Below are 11,961 nucleotides of genomic sequence, written 5' to 3'. Positions count from 1 at the left end.
CAAGTTAGTGTTTTTATGAATTTAATGGAAGGCTAAGTCATTTGGTTACTTCCGGGGATGTTTATGACTTTTGGATGGACAAACTTGATTATTACTTGATTCTAGTTAATTTCAATTGTTGTTTTATGCTTCATGTGATGATCTTTGGTAATGATAAATGAAATTGGATTGTATGAATTTGTTTGATGTCATAATTAAGATAGTCTCTTATCAGTTCATCATTTGTTCCAAGTTCAATTAGTTTAGGAAAAAAGACAAGTGATTGAATCAACATATATTAATCCAACTTATGATATTGAATCTTAATGCAGTAATAGGTAGTTGTAAGACATTTTATTGCTAGTTCACTAATTGTTCCTAATCCATTTAGATATAAGGAGTAAGACAACTAGTTGAATGAACATATCGTGTGCCCAAAACTATATGTTACAAGTTAATAAATCCCAATTGCATCTAAGTAATTGAATTAGGATTCTAGGGAAGAAAGTGTGTGAATCTAAACAGTCCATAATTGAACTGGGAGTACTCTAGTTTTCTCATTGAGATTTCCGTCTTAATTAATAAATTTCCAAGCTTTTTGTTTGATCTTTGTTTAAATCTTTTCCGTGACAATTGTTGGTAATACATTTTTTTGTTGATTATTTTGACACAAAGTTTTACCACGAACTCCTTGTGGATTCGACCCGACTTGCCCTATCTACTTAGGTTGGTTTATTATTTTTACCGAGACAACGACCTCGATCAAAATTTGGTGCCGTTGCCACGGAGATTGTGCGCTTGAACTATTTTGTTTAAGTAGTCATAGTATTTTATTTTCATTTTTAATTCTTGTTTTCAGTTCACGTTTGTTTTTTTGTGTTGTGCAGGCACACTGGTGCATGCATACAAGATATAGTGTACGTTCTTCACCGTTTGCGTTTGATCCGAAAATCGAACGAACAGCTCGCTCAAATCGGGTCGCCAGAAGGAACATCAACACTATGAGTGTAGATAATGTTGTCGTGGAAGATGTGGTCGAGGGGCATGTTGATGCAGTCAACAATCCTCCATCATCAACTCCTCAATTCCCAAACAACAACAATATGAACAATTGGAACAACAACAATTTTGGTGCACCAATCATCCAACCAGTACAACCACAACCGAACAGAAACAACTGTGGCCAAAACGGTGGAAACGGAGGAAATTGGGCACAAAATATGGGAGGCAATGTAGGAAACCACAACGGTGGTAATGTTAGAAATCAGAACCAAAATTCTAGAAATATTGGTCCTCAATTCGGTAATGGTGGTAATGGCGGTAACGAGGATGACTGGGACTTTGATGATGGAAGTGACAATGGAATTGGTTGGAATCAGAACCACAACGGTGGTAATAGGCGGAATCAAGGCAATCGGGGTGGAAACGGAAATTACAACAATTGGAACAACCAAAATTCCCACAATGGTGGCAATAATGACTACAATGATGGGTTCGAAAATCAAGGCTTTGGGAATCAATACCGAAGGAATCCAAATGGTGGATTCAACAATGCAAATGGAGGATACTACAACGAAGGTAACCAATTCCCTCATCTTTACTTTCCGCAACCTAATAGACAATCCGTGGCGTCTCATTTTCTGTTGGGAGAGTATGATGATGCTTCACGTATACTCTTTGCGGAAGGAAATGAGCACCATGTGGAAGTAAGGCCACAACTAATTAGTGTCTTACCCGTCTTTAGAGGCCATAAAATTGATGTTCCATACAATCACCTCGATGAGTTCCTTGCAATTGCTAACGCGAATACTCCGCGAGGAACTAATAGATATTCCTTTAGACTTCACTTATTTTCGTTCACTTTAAAAGAAAAAGCTAAGTATTGGTTCACTTCTCTTGCCCCCCCCCCATAGTATTATTACTTAGGTGCAATTAAAAACTAAATTTTTGCACGAGTTTTACCCTGCTAGTAAAACAACGGAAATAAGGAACGCAATACAAGATTTTGCACAAAAACCCAATGAAGAATTTCATGATGCATTTGAACGTCTCAAGGAATTGTTGCGTTCATGTCCCAATCATGAATTTCCCCGTTGGCAACTTGTACGTTTATTTTATGATGGAGTTGACACTGCCAATCAAACTATGATTAATGCCTCGTCTGGCGGCACTATCTTGATGCAAGATAGTGAAGACGCTTGGCGATTCTTGGAGCAGTTGAGGCATGGTTCAAAAACCAATTACTCAGCTAAGAAACGGGACACCCCAGTTTCATCTGCTGCTTCAGTTGGACTAGACAAAAACTGGAAAAATGAAGTCAAATCTGATATTAATTATTTGAATAAAAAATTTGACTTACTACTCTCTAGTCTAGGCAAAGAGAAAGGTGTGTTTTTTTCACAGGGACAGAAGATATGTGTAAGCTGTGGAGATTCAGGACACATTGCAGATGAGTGCATGAGAAGTGAAGAGGAAATCAATCAAGTGCATGACTATGGTCGATTCCAAAATAGTCTGCGATCATTCAATCGGAACTACAACCAAGGCAGGAATTTCAACAACAATGGGAATTTCAACAACAACAACAACCGTCAATGGAATTACCAAAACCAAAATCAGCCAAAACAGTTCCAACAGTCCAATTTTAATCAAGGTGGAACATCAAAGAAGGAGGAACCTTATGGCAACAAGTTGGACAAAATAATGGAGTTCATAACCCAAACATATCAGAAAGCCGACACTAACTCGAAGTCCATAGCTGCTATCGAGAAGCAAATTGCTCAACTGGCGGAGCAAATTGGGAAAAAAGAAGATGGCAAGTTCCCAAGTACCACCACAGTCAACCCGTCCCACAACCAAATACTGGGTAAAGAGCATCAAGTGAACGAGGTAATCACCTTGCGTAGTGGGAAAAAGGTTGACAACAAGGTAAGTGCTCCTACCTTAAATAATGACAGTGACACTGAAGTCATCTTTGATGAAAAATAAGAGTTTGAGAAACGTTTCAAATTTGAAAAACAAAAAGTAGCTAAGGGTAAAGATGACTCTAAAGTTGAGGAGAATGGTGTGGAGGTTAATACCGTACCATACCCTTCAGCTTTAGAAAAATCGGCATCCTTCCCCTTTGGGAAGAGAGGTCCGAAAATGGAAGACATGTAGGATATATTTAGCTAAGTTAAAATTAATATCCTGTTAGTCAAACTTATTAAGGAGGTGCCTTCATATGCAAATTTTTTGATGGATTTGTGCATTAGAAAACACAAACTCCAAGCACACTTCCCTTAAAAGATTGATATAACCGAGCATGCGAGTTCCATAATAGAAAATAAACTTCCACCCAAGCTTAAGGATCCCACGACACCTTTAATTTCTGTTACCCTAGGTAACATTAATATCAAAAAGGCGTTCCTTGATCTTGGAGCTAGTGTTAATAAAATCCCGGGAAATCTTTTTGATCAACATGACTTAGGCACTTTGGAACAAACTGATATTATTTTACGATTGGCCGATAAGTCAACAAAAATTCCCTGGGGTATATTATCAGATGTCACCATTAAGGTGGAAGATTTCTATTACTCAGTTGATTTTCTTGTGCTTGACACTGAAAGCACCTAAAAAGAAAGTCAACCTTCTATTGTTTTGGGTTGCCCGTTTTTGGCAACAATAAATGCACAAATTAATTGTAGAACGGGTGCCATGGATATCTCTTTTGGAAATAGAAAACTTAGAATTTAAATGTTTAATACGTTTCCTAACTCACAATCGGATTATGAATGTTATCAGGTGGATGTGGTTGATGACTTAGTGCATCCATTCACTCCCAAAATCTTACACACTGATCCGTTGGAGCTTTTTCTTTCTAATGATAGGGACAAAGTTTTAGACTTAGATGACATCAAGATGGTTGAGGAGGCATTTGAAAATGCTATTGAGCAAGAGAGGCCACCATGGAGTTATCAAGTTGAAAAATTGCCAACAAGTTTTTCGGACCCACTTAAGCCATCTTTGGAGGAGCCACCCACTCTTGAACTTAAAACTCTTCCTTCACATCTTAAATACTCTTTTTTAGGATCTAACGAGAACTTACCAACTATCATATCTTCTGATTTGACAGGTCCATAGGAGGAAGCATTACTGAAGGTGCTTTCCAAGTACAAGGGAGCAATTGGATGTACCATAGCAGAATTGAAAGGAATTAGTCCAGCCACATGTATGCATCAGATCATCACTGAAGCCGGAGCAAAACCATCCCGAGATGCACAAAGAAGGCTCAATCTGAATCTGCGAGAAGTTGTTAAAAAGTAAGTGTTGAAATGGCTTGATGAGGGTATTATCTACCCAATATCTGATAGTGATTAGGTGAGCCCGACACAAACAGTGCCAAAGAAGTCGGGTATTACAGTGGTAGATACGGAAGATGGAGAGAATATCTCAACAAGACCGGTCACCGGATGGAGAGTTTGCATCGACTATCTCAAACTCAATGTTGCAACATCAAATGATCATTTCCCTCTCCCTTTTATTGATCAGATCATTGAAAAATTATCCGGGAAATTTTTTTATTGCTTTTTGGATGGATACTCAGGGTACAATAAAATTGCCATCGACCCTGATGATCAATCCAAAACCACATTCACGTGTCCCTATGGCACCTTTGTTTTCCGAAGGATGCCATTCGGCTTGTGTAATGCCCCTGCCACATTTCAAAGATGTATGATGGCTATTTTTTCATACATGGTGGGGGACGCATTAGAAATCTTCATGGATGATTTTTTTTATTTTTGGATCTTCTTTTGAGACATGCTTAAACCAATTAGAAAAAGTTTTGAAACGTTGTATTGAGTCTAATTTGGTTTTAAGTTGGGAGAAGAGTCATTTCATGGTAAAAGAGGGAAATGTACTTGGCCATGTTGTCTCCGAGCATGGTTTTGAAGTCGATCGGGCCAAAGTACAAATTATTTCTACTCTTCCCCCACCCACTTCGGTAAAAGGCGTCCGTTCTTTTCTTGGGCATGCCAACTTTTATCGAAGATTTATCAAGGATATTAGTGCCATCTCAAAACCTCTTTGCAATCTACTTTTAAAAGATGCACCATTTTTCTTTGATAAAGCATTTCTTGAAGCTTTTACCACATTAAAGAATAAACTTGTTGAAGCCCCTATCTTGCAATCACTCGATTGGACTTTACCTTTTTAAATTACGTGTGATGCGAGTGAGTACGCGGTAGGAGCAGTTTTAGGACAACAGGTGAATAAAAAACATGTTACAATATGTTATGCGAGAAAAACTTTTTCAGATGCATAATTGAATTACGCTACTACCGAAAAAGAGTTGCTTGCGGTTGTGTTTGCAGTAGACAAATTTAGATCCTACATTTAGGGATCTAAAGTTGTAATTTTCACCGACCATAGTGCCATTCCCCACCTCTTGGAAATGAAGAATGCCAAACCACGTCTCATTAGATGGATCCTTCTTCTTCAAGAATTTGATCTTGAAATCCGGGACAAAAAGGGTTCTGAAAATGTTGTGGCAGATCATTTATCTAGAATAATTAATAATGACAACTCACCGGAAGTTATTCAAGAAAACTTTTCGAATGAGCATATTCTTGCTGTCAAAACTATACCATGGTTGCTCTTTCAAAAAAAAACTATACCATGGTTTGCTAATTTAGTGAATTACTTTGTGAGAGGGGAAACTCCATCATATTGGACGGCTCAACAAAGGAGGTTTTTCCACTCTTAAACAAAATACTACATATGGGAGGACCCGAATCTTTTCAAAATTGGAGTGAATCAAGTGATTAGGCGATGTGTACCACACACAGAACAAGAGGACATTCTTTGACATTGCAACTCATATGCACGTGGAGGGCATTTTAGTGCTAAAAAGACAGGGCACCAGGTTCTACAAATCAGTTTTTTTTGGCCCTCTATTTTTAAAGATGCACATATGTTCGTTAAAGCCTGTACTCGTTGCCAACAAGTTGGGGGGATCTCACGACGGGACATGATGCCAATGACACCAATTTTAGTAGTTGAAAATTTTGATGTATGGGCCATTGATTTCATGGGTCTGTTCCCCATTTCTTTTAGCAATCTTTACATTCTTGTAGTCATTGATTATGTATCAAAATGGGTCGAAGCCGAGGCTACACGCACAAATGACCATAGTGTTGTTTGTAAATTTGTCAAAAAGAACATCTTTTCTAGACACAGAATCCCTCGAACTATTATTAGTGATGGGGGTTCCCATTTTAAAAATTGGCATTTTGCAAAGTTACTAAAACACTATGGTGTCACACAAAGGATAGCCACTCCATATCACCCACAAACAAGTGGGCAGGTAGAGGTTTCAAATAGGGAAATTAAACGCATCTTGGAAAAGGCTGTTCGTCCCGACCGAAAAGATTGGTCCCTAAGATTAGATGATGCATTATGGGCATATTGAATAGCCTATAAGACGCCCATTGGAATGTCCCCGTATCGGCTAGTTTATGGAAAGCCATGTCATCTCCCGGTGGAGTTGGAACACCGTGCCATGTGGACCATAAAAAGGCTCACTTTGAATTAAGTGATGCAGGTACGGAAAGAAAACTCCAACTTGTTGAATTGGAAGAGATTCGAAAAAGAAGCTTACGAAAGCTCAAAGATCTATAAAGAAAAGACGAAGGCATTTCATGACCGACATATTGTCCGAAAACAATTTGTTGAAGGACAATTTGTGTAGCCATTTAACTCTCGTCTCAAACTCTTGCCCGGAAAGCTTCGGAGTAAAAGGAGTGGACCTTTTGTGGTGACAAATGTGACAGATCACGATGTGAAATCAAAGACACGAAAGGTGATGAACCATTCAAGGTAAACGGACAAAGACTCAAACCTTACATTCGAATGGTAGATGGCGAAACGACACTTGTTGAGAAAACAACGCTTGAGGTACCACAATATTCAGAAACAACTTAGTCGAGGTAAACCATCAGGCTGAAGACGTAAAACTTAGCGCTTTTCGGGAAGCAACTCGCAGTTTGGTGTGTTTTTACTTTTATTTTTCGTTTTGTGTGTTTTAATTCTTTTTGTATCGAGGACGATCCATGGTTTAAAGTTGGGGAGGGGGTATTTAATTTTTGCTTAAAATTAAAAATTGCATGAAAAATACCCGAAAAACGTTCCCAAACAATCAATAATGCAAAAAACAGCAAAAAAAAATAGAAGCTTCAGGCGTCCTAGGAAACGTCTAAGACGCCGACGGACTGCCCATTTTTCCCCCGACGAAACCCCATGCGAAATTACCAAAATGCCCTTATTTGTGAGAGACGTCCTAGGACGCGTCTAAGACGCCGACTAGGACACCAACGCGTTTTTCAACCGTTTTAGGTTCATTTTCTGCACAATTCTTCCCCACTTCCTTTTCCAAACTGCCATGGCCGAGAACACCCATTAAAAACCAATTTTTTTTATTTCTTCCTCAAAACTCAACCAAAACTCTTGATTTTTGTTGCAATCTTCAAGATATCAAGTGAGAAACATCACATTGCAACATTTTCACTCTCAAATCACTTCTTTTGGCTGATTTTTAAAACCCACAAAAACTAGGGCTTTGATTTTTGGACTTATTTTCGGGTTTTTGCTTCAAGTTAGTGCTTCTTCTTCACTAGAAACATCATCTCAACAAGGTATTCGCTTCAAAACTCTATCTTTTAGGCTAATTTCAAAATTTCTCTTGTATGTTCATATATGGTAGAAAATTTGAAATTTTCTTGGAAATATGACATATAATGGTATGAAATCTATAGATTGGTGTTTGTAGTTGTTAGTATTATGTTCCAAACAAGTTCCATGTGTTGATTCGGGAATTTTCTGAAAATTGAACTTTTGTTGTTAATTGTTAAAAATCAAAAAATGCACATATAATGTTGGAAAATAATTGTTACGATTACACTTGTGCTTAGATTAAAAATTCAAGTTTTTAGAAATTTTCAGAATAACACTGAATTTTGACACTGCATTGTTAGTCTGAATATTTATTTGTTCTAGTTTCAGTTAGAACTTGTCAGTTGCAGGTAACCTTTGGTTTAGCTATGTTTTTACTGATTGGATAAATTTTTGAAAAATATGTAATTACTAAAAACATAATAGGACTTAAAACAGTTATTTATTCAGACTGCATTTAAATTAACTGTGTTTGGAACAACTTGCCAACTGAATCTTTGTTTTATTTTTGTGACACTTATGCGTTTAATGGCAAGTTTTGTTTTGTGGTTTTGTGTGTGATTGATTTTGCAGATGCCAGTAAAGAGATCAAGGGTAGCATCATCAAGCAGCCAGGTAAACCGCGAGACAACCAGTTAGACAGCCGGAGCCAAATGTACCTGTGGCTCTTAACCCACAATACCATACATTGCATGAGCATCCAGATGACATTTGACCGTCAGTTTATGAGGTCACTCATACGATTACTGGATTTATTGTGGAGTACATTGTAACGCCTGTGTTTCGAGGCTAAGCATTGATGCGATGATGTAATAGTTAATGCCAACAATTGTAACTTATTTCGAAGTAATAAAAAGGAATTGTTTGAGTATTATGTGAATTATGTGAATTTAAGTGATTTATACTTGTTTATAATGATATAATAAATTAAGAATGAAAATAAGCATCAAAAAATAAAATGTTAGATAAACCCAATATCTATGAAGAAAGTCGTAGTGGTCGTGACAAGGATTCCGGAGATATAAAGAACACCGAAATCCGAGTTATAACGAAGAAGTTATGACATGTCGAAGTTTCGCGACAGAACCGGCACGACACTGCGTGACGTAAAAAGTGAGTTTACAATAAAGGGATTTTTAGCCTTAGTGATCTAACGAAAGTCGTAGCATACGTTAAACCAAGAGTGTGCATAAAAAGAACGTCCAAATCTAACTTCATATGACGAAGTTATGATTTTTCCAAGTTTCGGATTAACAGTACACAGCTCGGAGTTCGAATAGTAGATCGAACGGTTTTCGGTCGACACAACCTAAACGAGAATCGAAGGTCTCGTTAATAGTAGTTCAACGGTAAAAAGACAGACGAAAACGGACGTCGGACGAATAAATTATGGATTTTTAACGAACTTTTTCTGTCTCGGCCTGTTAAAAATATAACTTTAAAAATAGAGTCAAAATTAGCCAACAGAGTCTAAACGAAAGTTGTAGAGTACGGTCCTACCTACGCGTGAATATAATGAATGTAAAAAACGGAGCTCATATGCGAAAGTTACGAATTTTAGAAGTCGGAGGTCTAAACTGCGAAGCTGGATGCGAGGCTACGCCCCGCGTAGACCTTCGGACGCCTCGCGTTAACCGAAGTACGCTCGGCGGTCTCCTTCCTTCTGCGGTCTCGAAGCAACCACGATGCACCACCGAAGATCGGACACATTCCCCTCACGCGCAGCGTACCACCGAGGGTACAGCCAGCGTACTGCGAGGCTTCGGCCTATAAAAGGGGAGCGAAGGCAGCCAGATTTCTCACAACTTTCACCACTTCTTCCTCTCTCAACTCTCTCTCTAAACCTCCTAAACACCCCCGAAGCCTAGGAAACCTCCCTAGCACTAGAAGAAATCCTCGAAGCACCCGAAGGCTCCGAGAAAAATAGTTTTTCGGTTTGAAACTCTGCCCGCGCAGATGCTGGTTTTTAGCGAAACCGTCGTTTCGTCAAAGGAGATTATTTTAAGAAGTGAAGCGTTGTGCGAATCACCACCCTAACAAATGAGTGATGGTTACTTTCATCTTACACATAGATATGAAGTATTTTATATAAATTACGTGTTATGTGTATATATTATCTCTTTACCTGAGATCTATGCTGGATGAAAGATCTAAACCTCTTTCTTTTCAGATCTGAACTTTTTTCTTCAGATCTAAACTTTCTCTTGTCAGATCTAAACTTTTCTCTTCAGATCTAAACTGTATATATATATATATATATATATATATATATATATATATATATATATATATATATATATATATATATTATACTTTGAGATCTATGCTGGATGAAAGATTTAAACTTCATTTTTTTTTTTCAGATTTGAACTGTATATGTATTTTATATCTACAAATATGTTGGGTAAAACATGGGTAGATGAAATAGTTGATGTGTGATGAAATAAAATGATGATAGGCCTCGACGTTGAGGATGTTCCGGTCATCTAGCGAAGTATGGATGACGACCACAGACTTTTCTAGGAAGTCCAGTGGAACACTAGCAGGCGCGCAACATGTAGGTGTTTGTGAACGACGTATTCACCGGTGTACTCCATACCCCTCATGGTTGCCTTACAGACCTATGTAGCTGAGGAATCCCCTTAGCAGTAGTGTCCATCCCGATGAAATTCCTTAGGATAGGTCCCTTATAATAGATGTTTTAGGGACGTAAAGTGAGGATAACGAGAACGGGTAATCGGTTTGAATGATTGTTGAAAATAATAAACTTATTTATTATGGGTTGAAAACCCTATATGCTCACCAGGCTCCTCAGCCTGACCCACTCAGTTTCTTGTTTTATAGGTAGTGACACAAGAGCATAGATGTGATGATCTGATGAGGGATTATATATTATAGGCCAGTAAAAATAAATAGAAATGTTGTAAGACCTATGTTGTTGTTGGTTTATGCTTTTGATTTGTATTGACGATGACATCCCGAGTTTTGTAATGTAATGAAAATACATTTCTTTGGAAATGTTTTGATAAATTCTTATCTATATTTTTTGGGAACAAATTCCGCAACACTTTCTTTAAAAGAGTTACTCTGATTTTATTATAAAGCATAAACAAAATCGGTCTTTTCTGGCCGTGAAAATGGGGATGTCACATACATGGTGGAACGACCAAGCTTCACTGGGTACAATATTGTGGAGACGTTTGATCGCTATGGATGGGATGGAGCGTTGGACTTCAATCCTATGCAAATTTATGTTGATATATTGTTGGAATGGATGAGGACACTTCGACGTGTCGAGGTGCCTGGTAGGTCGGAGGAGTTGGAGCTGATTGGTACGGTTCGTACTCATGATATAGTGATGATTGTGCAGGGTATTCAGGACATGTTTCATGTAGATACTGGATATCATCTGCATGATCTTGAGAATCAGCCAACTGAGTATAGATGTATTGACACGAGGGGGGGGGGGGTAAACCTGGGGTTATCATGGCAGAAGTAAAGGCATTGCAAATTGGTTCCGTGGGGGGACGAGGGCATACGACAGGTTCCGCGAATTGGTGCCTTTAGCAAAGGCACTGCATAACATTATCACTGAAAATGTGAACCCGAGGAATAGTGATCCCAGGGCGGTGAGGACAAAGGACTTATATGTATTGATGACAGGTTCCATCTTTATCTCTTATGCATATAATGTTATGTGCAACATATGATCCTGTTTTGATATCCAGAACAGATTCAGCACCCCCATGTCGCCCTGATATCGACATATGTGACTAGGGAGATGGGGAATAGGATCAGGGTCCCACGAGCTACATTATACCAACGTATCCTTCGCCCCACTGCTACTTCTTTTAGACATATCTCATTTCATGTTGAAAATGGGAGGCATACTCTGAGGTATTCTGCCACGAATCTGACATATACGACACCACTCGAAGTGGGGGATGAGGAGCCATTTGTTGGTGATATTCAGGGGGATCAACAACAGCAACAGGGACAGGCAGCAGGTCAGGGATGGAACATGTGGGCAGCTTGGGAAGACTTTGTAGGGAGGCAAACCATGTATAACCAGGAGGTGAGGAATTGGATGGGGAGGACAAATATTTGGATGGAGGGTGTCGACACGACACTAGCTGATCTTACTGAGCAGACGCGGAAAGTTGGCATTACAGCTGGCAACACTTATAGTGTTGCCACTCGTCAGCTGTATCAGCAGGAGTACTATGCAAATGCCGCCTACAGACAGAGTCATTTCCAGCATGACCCAATGGA

The 11,961-nt window shown here is 38.7% G+C and overlaps 1 non-coding gene across 1 annotated transcript; it reads right to left on the bottom strand.

Moving 5' to 3' along the window:
* Positions 1-1,959: 1,959 nt before the first annotated feature.
* LOC145151817 (small nucleolar RNA R71) lies at positions 1,960-2,066 on the bottom strand. The gene has a single exon (XR_013732370.1). It is a non-coding gene; the product is annotated as a small nucleolar RNA R71 (small nucleolar RNA).
* Between the last annotated feature and the right edge of the window lie 9,895 nt (positions 2,067-11,961).

Source organism: Lactuca virosa, chromosome 1 (genome assembly GCF_052849685.1).
Source record: "Lactuca virosa cultivar CGN04683 chromosome 1, Lactuca_virosa_CGN04683_v6, whole genome shotgun sequence".
In the NCBI taxonomy this organism is placed as follows: domain Eukaryota; kingdom Viridiplantae; phylum Streptophyta; class Magnoliopsida; order Asterales; family Asteraceae; genus Lactuca; species Lactuca virosa.
The sequence above is the reverse complement of the archived record's forward strand: the minus strand, read 5'-3'. Positions and strand labels throughout refer to the sequence as shown.